This window comes from Cnephaeus nilssonii, assembly GCF_951640355.1.
Source record: "Cnephaeus nilssonii genome assembly, chromosome: 10".
Lineage (NCBI taxonomy): Eukaryota > Metazoa > Chordata > Mammalia > Chiroptera > Vespertilionidae > Cnephaeus > Cnephaeus nilssonii.
Genome location: NC_137081.1, coordinates 85,274,457 through 85,291,491, shown reverse-complemented (window position 1 = coordinate 85,291,491; position 17,035 = coordinate 85,274,457). Strand labels below are relative to the sequence as shown.

General features: G+C 47.4%; 1 protein-coding gene across 1 annotated transcript in view; it reads right to left on the bottom strand.

Annotated features, from left to right (window-relative positions):
- The window catches only part of RALB (RAS like proto-oncogene B), a 45,571-nt gene extending 29,227 nt beyond the window's left edge, over window positions 1-16,344 (bottom strand). The window contains exon 1 of the mRNA XM_079782475.1: window positions 16,207-16,344. The gene's annotated coding sequence lies outside the window, so the exon portion shown is untranslated. The remainder of the gene's footprint in view (window positions 1-16,206) is intronic.
- Window positions 16,345-17,035: the final 691 nt, after the last annotated feature.

Here is a 17,035-nt window from a genome sequence, read left to right as displayed (position 1 = left end):
TATTTTTTTTTGCCATAAATCACTAAAGCTTCTCTAAAATGCTCCCAACTCTCCTCCAAAATAAAAAAGCAGAGGCCTACTTTCAGTAATAACACATTAAAAACAGTAATAGGCCATTTGGGCAAAAGTACATCTGGTAAAAATGAGTTTAAGAAAAGATTTCACTAGAGAACACAATTTTTTCCAAATAGGAAATTTAAGAGACTGTCTGCCTAGCATCCCTTTTCTAGAAACTGCTCCCTTCTGCCGCCTTCATGGTTATTCCAGGAGAGGTGAGAGGTAAGAGGTGAAGGGTGAGGGCGATAAGACGTGCCAGGTTAGTATGGGAGAAACTGAGTGGTCCCAAGGGGCACTGGACCCAAGTCAGGTGTGGGCACCACACTGAGGGGGCCAGGTCCACGAAGGCTAAGCTGGGAGAGGGAGCCCCCAGGCAGAAGGCTGCCGGCAGCCGGACTGCTGCGGCTCAGACAGCGCAGCGCCCGCTGAGAGGAGGGGCAGCTCCTCGGCCCCAGCTCGTTGCTGGGATTTCCCAGTGCCAGACTCCTGCTTCTTCAGAGATGCCAGCAATTTGCATTTTTATGTGAAATCTCCCCTTTTAAAAGCTAATAACCAAATCAATTTTCAAAAGCACTGTGAGCAAACAAAGCATGTCTACAGGCCGCTCATTCTTACAGGTTGGCCGCTATGGTGCATTTTTGGCCAAATAGTAAACGCTGAGCTACCACAAGGAGGAGGGACAGAATCGGCACATGAAGAGAAACAACACAATAGTCTTGGGCAGCACTCAGGTTGCAGGATCCTCGGCCCTTTCCTCGGCTTGGTTTTTCATTTCTCCTCCAAGCCAATGACATACACTGCTATCCCCCATAAGTCACCCTTGGTGGCATGAGCTCGCTTCCCTCGAGTTTCTATCCCTTCCAACCAAGGGAGTCCAACTGACTGTACTTACGGCTTTGAAAGTATGCATACAATTCAGTCCGGGGAGCCAGACCCAGGCAGGGCCCTGGGGGGAAATATGACACAAAACACTTCCTTCTGGATGAATAAGGCTTGAAGTCTACATGTGGCCAACTCCACTAAAGGTGTTTTCAGAGAAGGCAAATATTCTGCCCCCTTGTATGGTTAGGGCTCTCATCCACAATGAAAGAAACCCCAACTGAAAACAGCTTAAGCAAAAAAAGTTACTTATTGGCTCACATAACCACAGTAATGTGGTCCAGTAATAAAGCTTACGTCAGGCACAAATGATGTCTCCAGAACCCAAATTTCTCTCCCTATCACAGTCCCCATGTCTCCAACCTCATGGCACCTACTCTTACACCCCCCAACCCAAGCCTTTTGCAATCAACATTCACAAACTTCAGTGTCACTTTCCCTAAGCAGTGGTTCCCAGCGTGGGGCACATGCCCCACAGGGGGGCAATTTGATTTTTAACAGGGCAATTTGAGAACGAGTTATTAACAGTGAATTTTTGCATTTCTTGTGGTTCTAGGGGCCTCATATACAGTTTATAAATATTTATTGTGACATTTATGTATTTCAGTTCTCTATTATGTTTTGAAACTTTATTTGCTATTTTTTCATATCATTTCATATTATTATTTTTTTAACAATTTCTTAGTGATTTCTTCCTCACTACTTCATTCTTTGATTTTCCTCTTTCATGGATGCCATGTTCTTTGGAAGTTTGTTTAGACCAAGTTAATGGCCTTTTAGACTTCCTCCACATGAACAGGAGTTCACTTTTTGAATATTAAGAATTATATGTCACGGGGGGTGGGGGGTGGGCAGCAGGATTTCAGAGATGCTTAGGTGGGGCATGGCCAAAAAAAGGTTGGGAACCACCACCCTAGAGCCTTCCGGACCTCGGCACCTCAGAAAGGCCCCTGTGCACCAGCCTCCACTTCAGCCCTTCTGCTCCCTTCACTGCAGATCACTTGCAATTCCTTTCTTTCTCTGCTTTTCACTTACTTCTTCACTCCACCTCCATGAGGCAGGCACCAGGTCCACCTTCTCCTTCCTGTAGGAATATTTCCCTTTATGATCACATGAATCATGCTGCAACCTAAATAACATGAATCCTACCCAAACTATGGTCATCATAAAATCTAGTATATAGTGTAAATTTAACACTTGGATTCATCCATATCTTCTTTCCATTACTCACGGTCAAAAGCATAAAAAGTTTAAGGCACTATATGTTATTTCAAAAGCAAAGTTTGACAGGTAGGTAACATTAATTTTTGTTGTTGTTGTTGTAAGTCCTCACCCAAAGATTTTTTTCCATTGATTTTTAGAGAGAGTGGGAGGAGGAGAGAGAGAGAGAGAGAGAAACATCGAAGTGAGAGAGACGCATCAACTGATTGCCTCCCACGTGCGCCCAACCGCAGCCAGGGATCAAACCTGCAACCCAGGTACGTGCCCTTGAACGGAAATTGAACCCATGACTCTTTGATGCACGGGCCGACATTCTAACCACTGAACTACACCGGCCAGGACTGATTTTTATTTTTTTTAGCTTTGAAAATTTGTCACTAAAGAATTTGAATCTCTTAATAATATTTATTACTTAAATATTTATTTGAACTTACTATGAGGTTATCACTACTAGTTATGACACAGGCCCTTAAAACAGATTACCAGACCATCAAGTAAAGTTTAGTTTATTTATTAAACAAGTCTCAGAGAAAACAAAAAACTGTAGCCCTAGTGGTGAGGTATCCCAATACAATATGCAAAGTCCCTACAGTTTTACCAGAAAACTCTTCAAAGCAACCTAGTTTTTATAAGAACCTATACTTCCCCCACGGATTTAAATGAGGATTTCTGGCCAGCTGATGGCTATTCAATGGGCAGGTTTTTCTGATGACCATCTCCTAAAGGGGCACAGGCCTCGGGGGAGCCGAGCCGGCAGGGCCAAGCGAGGGAGCGGGAAGTGGCGGCGGCCCCTCGGCTCCGGCGGCGTGGCCGCCAGGGAAGACTGCCGTGGCTGGCTAGCATCTTTAACAGACAGACCCGGCAGGGCTGCTGCGGGACCTGCTCTGTTTGGTAAGTTTGCGTATTTCCACTGCTTTTCATTAACTGGGGCATTCCAGTAATGAAAGTCCAGGCAAGAATACTTAAGTTATCCCAGTCCTCAGAGTTTCCCTTTCTGTCCACTCAGCCTTCCCCACACACTAACTTAAAGGAGGAGACTCAATTTCCACTCCCCCTCACAGCTGCTACTGCTATTAGCATCGGGGAATAGAATATTTTCATACTCTCATACATGCATGACTCAGTTCCCATGCCTATCAAAATAAGGAAGTTGAATGATCTATGGTTCCTCCCAAAACAACTTAAATCAGTGATGCTGTATGCCTAAGGAAATTTGTTTGCTATTTCTGTTCCCTAAGGAACATTTCTTTATCTGGTCTCCCACCAAAAGAAAAAAAAAAATAACAAACTCAAAAACAAACAAATCCAGAAAGCTCTAACGTTGCTCATCGAAAGCACCCTGCTTCTGGCTTATACCTCTACGATATGCTACTCCTCTGCCAGGGCTGCCTGCCTCCTGATGAAGGGCCCTGTCATTTCACACTCAGCCGCGTGTTTCTCCCACCACCTTCCGCATCTCCCCCAGCACAGCTGCCTCTCCCGGCTCTCCACCCGGCCCCAGGCCCCTCAGCACACCTGTGCTGCACTCCGGTGAAGCAGAATTGCCTCCGAGATGCGGCCTGTCTCTCCCACCACCCTGGGAGCTGCCCATCCATCCTTATGGCCAATGTACTTTGGAGGTGCCCAGTACACGCTGAACGGAAAACACCAGTTCTCCATCTAGGCTGTGAGGCCGCGAGAGACAGGTGACAACTGGTAAACTCTGGAAAGTTAATTCACTTTTATAATGACTTTCCTGAACTACAGGCAACAAGAAATGGAGGGAAGGGATTTGCAAGCTCTGATATTCTCAAAATGTATAGTTTTCCTGCAGTGAAGTCCTTTCCCACCATGCCCTCCTCCTCAATGGATCTGGATATCTCACTAGCCCTAGAGAGTTCTACCAATTTATACAAACTCCAGTTCCTCCCACCGGCAAAGCAGCCTCGGGACATTAGAGCTACTTCATCTCTCAACAGCTGAAGACTGAATTTGGAGCTAGCATACATGTCCCTGCTCCAAATTATTTATCCAAATAAAATCCTTTTAGAGATGTACTACTATTTCTACTGCAACTAGGATATCGCATGCACTCAAACAGAATCTGTGTAACTTCAAGATCACTTAACTAATTAATGGCAGGGCCAGGATCGGAACCCCAGCAGCCTGGCTCCAGAGTCCACACTCTGAGCCACACACGAGGCTGCCCCCTTAGTGGGCTGCAGTGGGGTGGAGAAGACCTTCAAACTTGGTGTGAAACACTGGAATTTCTATCAATGGATCAGAAAGCTCGTTACAGATTTTAAAAAATACACAGGCAACTAGAGCACAAGTTTTAAAGCAAAGACCTGAGAGGAAATGTGTAACAAAAGGCAGTTATTATGTACCCAGAATATGAAAACAGGAACTTGAATAGATATTGGTACACCCATGTTCACAGCAGCATTATTCACGACAGTAGAGAGGCGGAAACAACCCAAGTGTCCACTGATGATGAACGGAGAACAAAATGTGGTATACCCATGCAATGGAACATTATTCAGTTTAAAAAGGAAAGAAATGTTGACACAACATGAATGAATCTTGAAGACATTATGCTAAGTGAAATAGCCAGATACAAAAGGACCAACACCATGTGATTTCACCTATATGAGATCATATAGTCAAATTCATAGCGATGGAAAGTAGAATAGTCATTGCCAAGGGCTAGCGGGAGGGGAGATGAGGAGTTAGTGTTTAATGGGCACAGAATTCCGGGATAAGATGATAAAAAATGTTTTGGAGATGGACGGTGACTGTATAACAATGTGAATGTACTTAATGCCACTGAACTAACTGTATACTTATAAATGGCAAATATGGTGAATTTTGTTATGTATATTATAACAATTTTTTAAAGTAGGTATATACCAACTACAGTGTGGGACAAGAGGAAACACACTCAACTCAAAGTCTGGAGTCCGCTATTAGGAAACCTGGGCTAAGCTGCTTTTCTCGGTCTCAGTGTGCGCTGTGTCCTCAGGGTTACTGTGGAGGTGGAATGAGAAAACCCTGTCCTAACTCCTGACTCTGAGTAAGCACCTACTGTTCTGTGAATATCATGCTGACACTGGGGAAGAAATTGGAGCCAAGGCTCTGCTAAAAGGCAGGAGGCGCTGCCAGTCCTTCAAGGAGGCAGAGGTCAGGCCCGGGGGGTTTCTTTGCCCTGACAGCCGGGGTGACCCCTTCCGAGCATCACACTGGAAGGCAGAGGCCTGGCTTCTGGACCTCACTCAGCCACTCACTCACTGTACTGACTAGGCAAGTCCCCTCACCCACTGGGCCTCCATTCGCCACATTCGCCCTGCCTGTCTCCCAGAGTACTGGGGAGGAACACATGGGAAGGTGCTGCTAAAGAACAAATTCAGCTGAGTAAATGTGAAGATCCAATTGGCTTTATTAAGCACCCCGTCTAACAGCTAGAAGGGCACAGGGAGGGGCTGTACAAAATGGGAGGTTTTTACAGGCAGAAAGCGGGTGGGCAAGGAAGTTCAAAGAGAGGATTATTTCAGACGAGGTCACCTTCCTTTGGGGAAAATGTAGGGGTCTTGTCAGGCAGATGACCTCACCAGTGCTGACCAGGAAATTCCAGATGGATTGGTCTAAAATTCCATTCCTGGGAGAGGCTGGAACTGTAGTTAGGTTAAGTATTAAGTCTTGGTGGCGCCTAGCTAGCAAAAGTGACTCCATTTTCCATCTCTGGTTCCTTTTTAATAGTATTAAAGGCTTTGAGGGCCCCGAGAGCATTTTCAGTACAGAAATAAGAGTAGGAGTATTATCATCATCAACAGAGGTCCTTCAGACCCTCTTTCTTCTCTGTCACCCCGAAGACAATGTCACTCGCCCTCAGAGGCATTATTGATGGGCATTTCATGACCTACCCTAAATTTCCCCCAGCAGGTCCTGAAATTTCTCTAACAGAAACTGTCTTGCATTTCATTCTCTTCCCTGCTGTGTCCGTGTATGAGCCTTAGGGAGCCAGCACTAGGAAACTGTCACCTACCCGGCCAAGATCTGGGACGCACAGGGCTAGATCAGGGTCCACCACTCTCTAGGAGGCCGCATACTGCAGAGCATCCCTCCACTGAGTCATCTCCAGAAGTGCAGGCATCCCCACTCTTCCCTCTCCAGAGAGATTTCCACACCACAGAACTGCATCCACCCCAGGTGGCTAATCCCACTGCTGCCCAGCCCTAAGTCCTTGGGAACACCAGCAAACTCTTCCAGACCCTCCACCTCTTCTAAGAATGTCCCTCTACTCTGGCTTTCCCTGAGGCATAGGTGTGCACATCTTAAGCTGTCTTTCCTCTCCTGCCATTGCCACAGGGTCAGGAGCGATAGGAGTCCTTCCTCTTTCCCCACTGTCACTTCCAATTCAGTACTTCTCTCAGTCCAATAATCTCCTTTCTTTTGCAAAAGCCCTGTATCTTTAGGGTTCAGTTAATACCCTTTTTCCCACCTTGCTGCTATCATCTGTGGACCTCCTGATATTTGCTTCTGGGTCACAGACTTCCTTTCTACCCAACTCCTGGCATCTTCCTCAGTGACGTCTATGGTCATATGGATGACCTATCTAAAAGCCTGGTCTCTCTTAAGTCCTTGACCTTGTCTTCTCCGGAAACTTTTTCCTTCGTTCTACCTAACTCTGCTAGGGGTATACCATGAACTTCATCATCAGGGAGTTTCTTCCCCTAACCCTCCAGCCTCAGCCACCTCCTTCTAGGCCACTTGCTCAAATACCTACCTATCCCAATTCTCTGTCTTCTTCATACTCGCAAACACCGACCTCCAAACCTTTCTGTGCACCAGCTCCCTCTGGGCTCAACTTCTCTCCTTAAGCAGCTTCACCCCACAGTCCTCCAAATACAGTTGCCTCCCTTGCCCTTCACCAGGCTTTTCAGCACCTGGGCCTGGCAAGCAACTGCTGTCGCGGGAAAGAAAATCATGCGACCAGCCTTACGAACCTTCGCATTAAATGCATTTATGATCATAAACCAGAAACGAACATCCACTCAACACTTCCTAGAAATCTTACTGAGATTCTGCCCTACTCCCTCCCTACGCTCATTCTCCAGAAATGACTTTACTTCGTTTTTCCCAAACAGAAGCCTTTAAGCACGAACTCCCTCATTGCTCCTCCACCAAATCCACAAACCTACCAGCATCCATGCCCACCTCCTCCTTGTCTCTGGCTACATGGAGAGCATACTCCTGCTCTCAGCAAAAGCCAATCCCTCCACACCGGCTTTGGACTCTATGCGGCCACCACCCCCAAGCCCAAGAGCGTCATTCCAGCCATTATCCTCTCTTCCTGCATCATTAGTGACTCTCTGCCTCTCTACAGGATCATCCCCCAACAGCACACAGACTCCGCTATTTAATCTTCACCCTAAACACACACACACCTTTTTAATCCTCACAAGTCCCTAGCAGGTGACACAATTTCTATATAGCCCTGGTTATCTATACCAAGGCTTCTCAAACTTTAATGTAGATACAGATGACCTGAGAATCTTGTTCAAATGCATATTCTGATTCAGTGGGTCAGGAGTGGAGCCCAAGACTGTGTACTGCCAACCTAATCCAAGATGCTGCTGCTGGGCCCACACCCCACTCTGGCAGCAAGGCCAATTCCTTCCCTCGCTACTCCTAACCGGGCTTCTCCCCCAGCATAACTTCATGGAAACTGGTCTGGTCAAACCGCCAATAAACTCTATGTTGCAAGTGCCAATGAAAACGCTTCTTTCTCCTCTTCCATCTCCTCCCCCTCCTCCTTTTAAAAAAGAGCATGTAGCAAGTGTGATAAAACTTTGCCTGGACTTTAGAAAACAGATAAAAACTCTTAAGACAAAGGACCTAGTGCTCATACACCTGTGCCTTTCCCCCTTATTTCCTCAGGCGTGTATCTGTGCTTTCTTTCTCCTAAGCTCTAAGGGTTCTCACTAGACTTGCAACCAGGGGGGGAGTGGGCAACAGGCAGTGGCAGCTTATCCCAGGCTAACCCCCTGAATCTGTCTCCAAGGGCCCTCCTTTTGCCTCTGTAACTTGTTTCCCGAGTCCATGAAACCCAGCTGGCTCACTTCTTCTGCCTCTGTGAATTCTTCCTAAAGGGCCTGGGCAGCTCTGCCGAGGCTCACTCCTGTTTCTGTGATCTTGCCTCTTCCATCTTAAGCCTTTCCTCTGTTTTACTGTCCAGCTTTAATAAATGTAGTGTCAAAATCACCTGGACTTGAATCGTGAAATCTTTCCTGCACTAAGTCAATAATTCACACATTCCAGACCATGCCGGGGCATACCCACCTCGGTCCCAGTCCCTTTCCAGTGCAATTCTACTGACTCCATCTCCAAAACACTTTTAAATCCATCTGCTTTGTCCATCGCCTCTGCTACACCTGCGTCCCAGCCACCAACCACTGAACAGCCATAACTCCCTGACTGACTTCTCAGCGCCACTTTAGCTTCTCTTCCATCTGTTCTTCACAGAGCCCCGACTGTGAATTTTCTAAAAATGCAAATAAAAGTGTGCTGCTCTGGCCAGGGGCTCAGTGGTTGGAGCATCGTCCTGTACACCAAAAGTTGTGGGTTCAATTCCCAGTCAGGGCACATACCTAGGTTATGGGCTCAATCACGGATAGGGGAGGCAACCAATCGATGTTTCTCACGTTGATGTTTCTCTCTCCGTCTCTCTCTCTCTCTCTCTCTCTCTCTCTCTCTCTCTCTCTCAAATCAATAAAAACATATCCTCAGGTGAGGATTTTTTTAAAAAGTGTGCTTAAAGCCTGTAAATGGCTCACCATGAGTAAAATCCAAACCCTCTATTCACCATGGCCTATAAGACTCTACACCAAGCATGTCAAACTCGAGGCCCGCGGGCCACATGCAGCCCACAATGAATATTTTTGTGCCCAGCCAATATAACGGTAAGAAACGTTTTAATAAAAATTTCATAACTTAATTTTTACAATATCCTGTTATACATAATGACTGATTACTATAATCGTGTTGCATTCATTTCCCTTACGCGCCTTATGCGCCTTACGTGCAGGCGCACCATTTACTAGTATCTCCACTAATACTAGCAGTGAATATTTTAGCAGCCAATTGCCACGTCATTAGTCTTGTACTGACTTGTTTGGTGTGCGCAACAGGAAATATTTTGCTTTCAGAGAACAAGAAAAATACGTTTGTGTTACGCTTATTAATCTGTACAGTTATTCAGTGTCTGGTAAGTTAATGTTCAAGAAAGAAATATTAATTTTTATTAAAATGTTCTATTATTTTATGTTGACGATTACTCAATTTATTTCAGCTCTTTGTATCCAGCATGTCTCTATCGAAATAAACCTATGTTTCCATGAAAAGTGAAGCTTTTGTTTTTTTGCAGCCCACATACACTTAAACCTTCTTTATTTGGCCCATGTTAGCCTTTGAGTTTGACATGCTTGCTCTACACCAACCATTCTCTAGCCAGCTTTGTCTCCTTCCAGCTCCGTGAGCATGCCAAGTGCTCCGGTCCCTTTCACAGGCTCTGCTCTCTTGCCTGTGGGAAGACCTGAAGCAAGAGGAAGCAAGGTGCCATCAAGAAACTGAAAAAAGTTTTTTGTGGTTGCCTGGAGCAGGAAAAAATGGCAGAATATGGTCTGAGATGAAACTAGAGGAAAGTAAGGGCGCGGTCCTTTACCACGCAGTAAGTCCTACAGTTTAGGCGTTCTAGACTTTTTACTGAGAGCACTGGAGAGCCACTGAACTGTTTCAAGCAAATAAGTGGCATAATTAGACTTGCATGCTGAGAAGACCATTCTAAATATAGTGTGGAAAACAGAGAGGTCTCGAGCAGATGTGGGAGATGCAGCAGGCCAGGCCAGAGGCAAGGGTGGCCTAGAGATGGGAGCGGACAGGGAACCTACCTAGCTTTTACACTATTTAGGAGGCTGCAATAGTGTGACTTATAAGAAATATATTTGATCTTGGGCCACAGTTCCTGGCTCACAGCTCCCCAAACCCTTAGAATGCCCTGAGTGATGAGAGCAGTGGGAGCATCTTTGGTTCTAATACTTAGTGTCTCCTCCTCCCTCAGTTCCTGAAAATGCCTGAGTCATAAAGGTGAGATGGTCTCATCCTATATAATAAAGAGGTAATATGCAAATTGACCATCACTCCAACACACAAGATGGCCGCCCCCATCTGGTCAAAGATGGCCACCCCCATGTGGACACAAGATGGCCGCCACAAGATGGCCGGCAGGGGAGGGCAGTTGTGGGCAATCAGGCCTGCAGGGGAGGACAGTTGGGGGGGGACCCAGGCCTGCAGGGGAGGGAAGTTGGGGGGGACCAGGCCTGTAGGGAAGGGAAGTTGGGGGGGGACTCAGGCCTGTAGAGGAGGGCAGTTGGGGGTGACCAGGCCTGCAGAGGAGGGCAGTTGGGAGGGACAAGGCCTGCAGGGGAGGGCAGTTGGGAGGGACAAGGCCTGCAGGGGAGGGCAGTTGGGAGCAACAAGGCTAGCAGGGGAGGGCAGTTAGGGGTGACCAGGCTGGCAAGGGAGGGCAGTTAGGGGTGACCAGGCCAGCAGGGGAGGGCAGTTGGGGGTGACCAGGCCAGCAGGGGGGCCAGTTAGGGACGACCAGGCCAGCAGCGGAGGGCAGTTAAGGGCAATCAGGCTGGCAGGGGAGCCGTTAGGCGTCGATCAGGCTAACAGGGGAGTTGTTAGGGGGTGATCAGGCTGGCAGGCAGAAGCGGTTAGGGGCAATCAGGCAGGCAGGCAGGCGAGCGGTTGGGAGCCAGCAGTCCTGGATTGTAAGAGGGATGTCCCAGATTGGAGAGGGTGCAGGCTGGGCTGAGGGACACACACACACCCCAGACCCCGTGCACGAATTTCGTGCACCAGGCCTGTAATTATTCATAACAGGCCCCTTTCCACAACTGAGTTACTCTGCTAATGCGGTGACGTTTGGAAAGCACCTAAGGGGGGCTGGTTGGCCCTTGAACTGGGGTTGGAACTTTCAGTCCCACCTGATTTCTGGGGAGCAGAGAGGCTGGGGTTGAATCAGTCACCAGTGGCAACGATTCCTTCAGTCAGGACTGTGTAATGAAGCCTCCATGAGAGCCCACCCGGAGGGCTTCGGAGAGTTTGCAGGCTGGGGACCCAGAATGCTTCCTTGAGCGGCCACCTGGGCCCAGCCTCCTCGAGGACGGAGCACCTTTGTTTGGGACCTCACCCTGTGCATCTCTTCTTCTGGCTATTAATTCGTGTCCCTTAATATCCTTTGCCATGAATCGGTAATCTAGTGAGTAAACCAGTTTCCTGACTTCTGTGAGCTGCTCTAGCAAATTAATGGAACCCAGGGAAGGAGTTGTGAGAACCTCTGATTTATAGCCAGTCATGGGTCAGAAAAGTTCAGGTAACAACCTGAGCTGGAGACTGGCATCTGAAACCCAAGGAAGGGGTCATGGGAACCTCCAATCAGTAGCCAGTTGGTCAAAAGCACGGTAACAACCTGAGCCTATAACTGGTATCTGAAGTGGAGGGCAGTCTTATGGGACTGAGCCCTTAAGCTGTAGAATATGATGATGTCTCCAGATAGACAGTGTCAGAATTGAGTTAAATTGTAGGACACCTCGCTGGTGTCTGAGAATTACTTGGTGGTATGGAAAACTCCACCCCATATATAAACACATATCACATTGGAATTGAATTGAATATAAAACCCTTTTAGGAGTTTTTAAAAACGTGGCAGAACTTACTGAACAAATATAATTTGAGATTTTTTTTTAAAGGCTAACTATGCAAATAGAAGCACATTAGCTAAAACCCTCTCCTAATAACAGGATCAGCTAGTCTACAATAAATGACTGCCCGCCAATCCTTTCCTGGTTTTTTAGGGGGGAGGAAGGAAGGAAGGGGATGATGGGAGAGGTAGGATGAAAGAAAAGAAAGATATGAGACTATAAATTAGGACAGTGGATGGAAAAGAAGCCACAAACAAGAAGAAAGGAAATCAATTGTGCTGACTTTTCAGGTCTGCCTAACCAGATGGTGACCCTAACCATCGTCAAGTGGGCCAGGATGAACAAAAATGATTCCAAGACTTCATTATCTGAAGTTAAAGTTTAACATAATTTATGAGCTCTTGTTATAAATATGCTAAATTCGAAGGATATTTGTTACATGAAAATATTAGAGTCACAGAATTTTTAGAGATGGAAGAAACCGAGAGGTCATCTAATGAGGCTTCAGGCTCAGGATTCCTAAACTCTTCTTTCCACCTACAGACACTTCAGCAAGATTTCACCTAGAAGCTGAAAGAATGAAGCCCTTCTATCCACGTGGATAATTAAAATGTATCAGGGTTTCAAAAGAGAAATTAAGAATTGCTAAGCAAATAAATATTTATTGTCCAAAGATTTAAAATAACTGGGGATAGGGGGTTTGATTTAGGTTCACCAAGATTTTTTTCAGTTACTTTGCCAGTGAGTTTTCTTTTTCAAAAATACACAAATGACCCAGACAGCATGGCTCAGTGGTTGAGCATCGACTTATGAACCAGGAGGTCACGGTTCGATTCCCAGTCAGGCATATGCCCGGCTCCAACCCCAGTGTGGGGTGTGCAGGAGGCAACTGACCAATTATTCTCTCTCATCATTGATATTTCTGTCTCTTTCTCCCTCTCCCTTCCTCTCTGAAATCAATAAAAATATTTTTCTAAAAGTACACAGATACACAGATGATTAATGACTAATTTTAAGCTGCTCATCAAGGAGATCAATTTGGCAATAAATTTTTACCAATTTGTCTTAGGATTTTAAAAAAACTCGGCTGTTCCATTTGGTCAAAGGATGAGCAAGATTTAAATTTCTAATTTCCTAACTTACTGCATATTTGGCTAATTAATTCTAGCATCTGACAGTGAAGAACCAGAGAAATAACAAAGTTTCCTGTATAAAATTAAAAGTTTCTAGAATAGTAAAAATTCCAGCTGTATTTTCATCTCCTACAGTACATAATTTAGTAAGCTTATAAAAGAAAAATGTTCTCAATAACATCTGGTCTAAACAACCTTTAAAAAGGAATTGTGGGAGCTGGCATCTAAGAATGCCAGTGGTCCTCAAGCCCCCCTGTGTAGTCAGTCCTCTACCAGGTTTGGTCTATGTGCCAGTAAAAGCTATGGTACATCACTTCCAAGATTAGATACCAAGAGACAAAAGTTTCCATCTTGATTATCCTCTCTCTTTCTCTTTCTCTCTCTTTGATCACTTGCTCTGGGGAAAACGTTAGCTACCATGTTGTAGAGCAAGCATGTCAAACTCAAAGGCTAACACGGGCCAAATAAGCAAGGTTTAAGTGTATATGGGCCACAAAAAAACAAAAGCTTCAATTTTCATAGAAACATAGGTTTATTTCAATAGAGACATGCTGAATACAAAGGGCTGAAATAAATGAGTAATCATTAACATAAAATAATGGAACATTTTAATAAAAATTAATATTTCTTTCTTGAACATTAACTTACCAGACACTGAATAACTGCACAATAAGCGTAATACAAGTAAACGTATTTTTCTTGTTCTCCAAAAGCAAAATATTTCCTGTTGCACACACCAAATAAGTCAGTACAAGACTAATGACGTGTCTTCATCTTTCTTTCCACTCTCACCCAACAAAAAGCTCATACACCCTCTGGCCTACTGGCCCCTCTACTCTCAAAACATCTGAGAATATACACATACACACCCATACTTGTATTCCTAGGTACCAAAAAACTGAAGAGCTAAAGGAGACAGCTCATGGTCAAATATTATCTCCAAGGCCAGATATTTATCTGGTATTGGTTAGACCTGTGGGTCTGTGCCAAGCAGATAGCTGATGCTCAGTAAACATTAGTTCCCCTCTGCCTCCTTACCACCCCATCCCCCTCCACCTGAGTTCCATTTTCTCTAGTACTCTGCCTTTCTGAGTCAAACTTATTCTCAGCCACATGAACTCACTTTTTAAAAAATAAAAATAAAAAAGGACAAATCCAGGTGTCTTGCATATCTAAGAGCTAAGAGCAGGAAATGTTTATTTAGAAGTATTTGGAGCCAATGAAAAGTGGGACTCATGCACATCTTGAGAAAAATACACTGGAAATGTTAGAAGAGTTCACTAAGATCTCTTCCAACACAGCAGTTCTAGGCTGTTATATTATCTCCAAATTTAGCTTTTAGAAAAGGTTTCCAATGATGTTCCCAAATTCGATATGCAAAAGGGTGTCGTGCGGTTGGGTGATGTGGTACAAAGGATGATCTCAACTCTGGTTTAAAAATTTCCAGTCTCAAGCCATCTTCAGCCAAGGCAAGAGCCATGAAGAATTAAGGCAAGGATTTAAAACTTTTTCACCTCTTCCACCTTCTACCAAGACCCATTTAGGTCTCATTCTTGTTTTCCTATCTTCATGTATCTAGGTCCCATAGTCCCTAAACATATCTAATAACTTATATTCCCACTTTTTTCTACATAAAATCCTGAGAAAGGTTCTACTCCTCAGGCATAGGGAAACCTTGCTGAGATCTCAGATAAGAATACCTACTTTCCAATGATAAAGTGAACAGAATCAGAAGGAAAGGCCCACTTGTGGTCAGAAGAAAGTAGACTGGCTGAATGGACTAAAACCACACCCATGAGATGCAGTACATCGCTGCCCTTATTCCCATCCCACCCCACTGCCACAAACACCTTCAACACTCCTTACTTCATTTAACCCTAAAAGTAGGACAACTGTTATCACCTTCTTCAGCTGTGGACTCTGCAGCACAGAGCGGTGAAAGCCATCTCAAGATCACACCACTCATAAAGTTTCAGAACCAGCATCAAACCTAGGTCTTCACACCCTGCCCTCCAATCCTTCCCAACAGTCAATGCTGCCCTTCACTGTCACCCCATTTCTGGGATCTTGGATATTCTAATTCCACTGCTCCAGGTTTAAGAAGCATTGCCGTAACCTGCTGCAAGCTTTGACATCCAAGAATCTTGCTGCTGGGCTTAGGACGGGGTTCATTCACACATCTAAAAGATTCGCTGTCCCCTCTGATAACGCGTGCCCGCTGCCCATCCCCAAAACTTAAAGAGAAATGAGGCTAGGAAACTGGGGCAGAGTAGAAAGTTCAGGTCTAAGGGCTGAAATCAAGGCACAGATGACGCAAATGAACAATCAGTCAAGCCTCTTCCACTGGCAATTCTAAATCAGTCCGCCAAGCACCAGAGCTTCTCCCCAGAAGACTCTCCCGGTTACAACACCCAAGTCACAGCGTTTCCAGGATTCACCTGGAATTCGCACCGAAAGGGCGCCGCTCCAGCAAGCAGCCCGGCGCGGCCACCTCTGCCCGCGGCCGTCCTGAGCCGAGGCGGGTGGACTCCCAGACCCACAGGAGCGCGAGGAGAGGGCGCTGGCGCCTGGCCCGGGCTCACAGCTCAGTCCACGGTGCTCCTTCCTCTCAGAAGCCACACCGGGAGCCAGCCCCCATCAGAAAGGCACCAAGGGGAAGGGGTGGGGGTGCAAAGAAGCAGCTCCATGCTCATGTTCAAGACCGGACCCAACAACTTTTGGAGCACGGCCCCCGTTCAGTCCAAGTAGGAGTTCTGAAGGCACAAGTTTTTGCAACACTTAGCTCTTCCCCTGCCCACAACGGCAACCGCGGGACTGAGGAAGTGGACATCCTGGGGCTGGAGGCCCCAAGGGCAGGAAGTGGAAGCAGAGGCCATTTGTGGGAAAGGGCAGGAGCGGCGAAAAGGGAGAGGCCGGGGCGCCGCCCCCACCCCCTCAGCTCCAAACCGCTCTAGGAGGCCCGGAGGCTTTCTCCAGGGGGATCCGCCCGGGCCTCGGCTCCCGCGTCGCCCTCCGCCGGCCTCGAGGCGCGACGTGTCCGACCGCCGGCAACAGCCCTGCGCGGAGAGAGCGGGGCAAGAGGCCACCGAGCGCCGGGCGGCGCACCCCACTTCCTCAGCCCGCGCGCCCCAAGACCGCCCCCGAGGGGGTCCTGCCGGGCCGAACAGTCTCACCTGGGACACGTCCTGCGCCGCCTCGGCCGTGCGCCACCCGCACGCCGCTCTTAAACCCGCCCCGCCCTCTCCTTGGCCTCCTCCCCCGCCGGACCCCAGCAGTCCCCAGCCGATTTGTCATTGAGCTGCCGGGATCGCTTCCCCACCCCTGAGCGCGCCCCCGGCGTCGCCTCGGCAACCCCGCCTCGAGAGCGCGCCCTCCCTTCCGCTCCCACTCCTGGAGACCACGCCCACTGGGCGCCTATTAGCCAATCTGAAGAGGATCTGCCAAGCCTCGGGAGGCTGGGGTACGCTTGGCCAATGATAAGCCGCCTCAGGCGGGAGGGGCGGGCTCAGCAACGCCGGCCCCGCCCCCTCCATTTCCTCCTCGGGTAGCCGGGCGCGCCGCACGTGACTGATGCTGCAGTGGAGGAGCGTGGAGCTGGTCTGGGGTGCGGGCGTGGACGGGCGGCGGGGGCGCCCTCGTGGATTTAGGTAAGGGCAAGGCCAAAGCAGTGGAAAGCACAAGGGAAGGACAGACCCGAGGCAGAACTCCAAGGAAAGTTACAGTGCGGCTCGCGGGTGTCGAAGGGTCCCCGCGGCTGGGGCGGGTGGGAGGGTCTCCTGAGGAAGGACCTCCGCCAGCCGCCACGACTCGCTGGATTGATGACGACGTCCCATTAGCAGTAATGGAGTTACTTGACCAATTCCTGAAGATACTTCACCCAGGTCACAGGTTAAGAATCCGAACCCCAGCCCTAGCCTTGATGCAGGAAGTGCAGTGGGAAAGCTCATGGCCGACAGGTTTTTCTCCCACAACCTCTGTCATCGTCCTCCAAAGCCCGGGAAA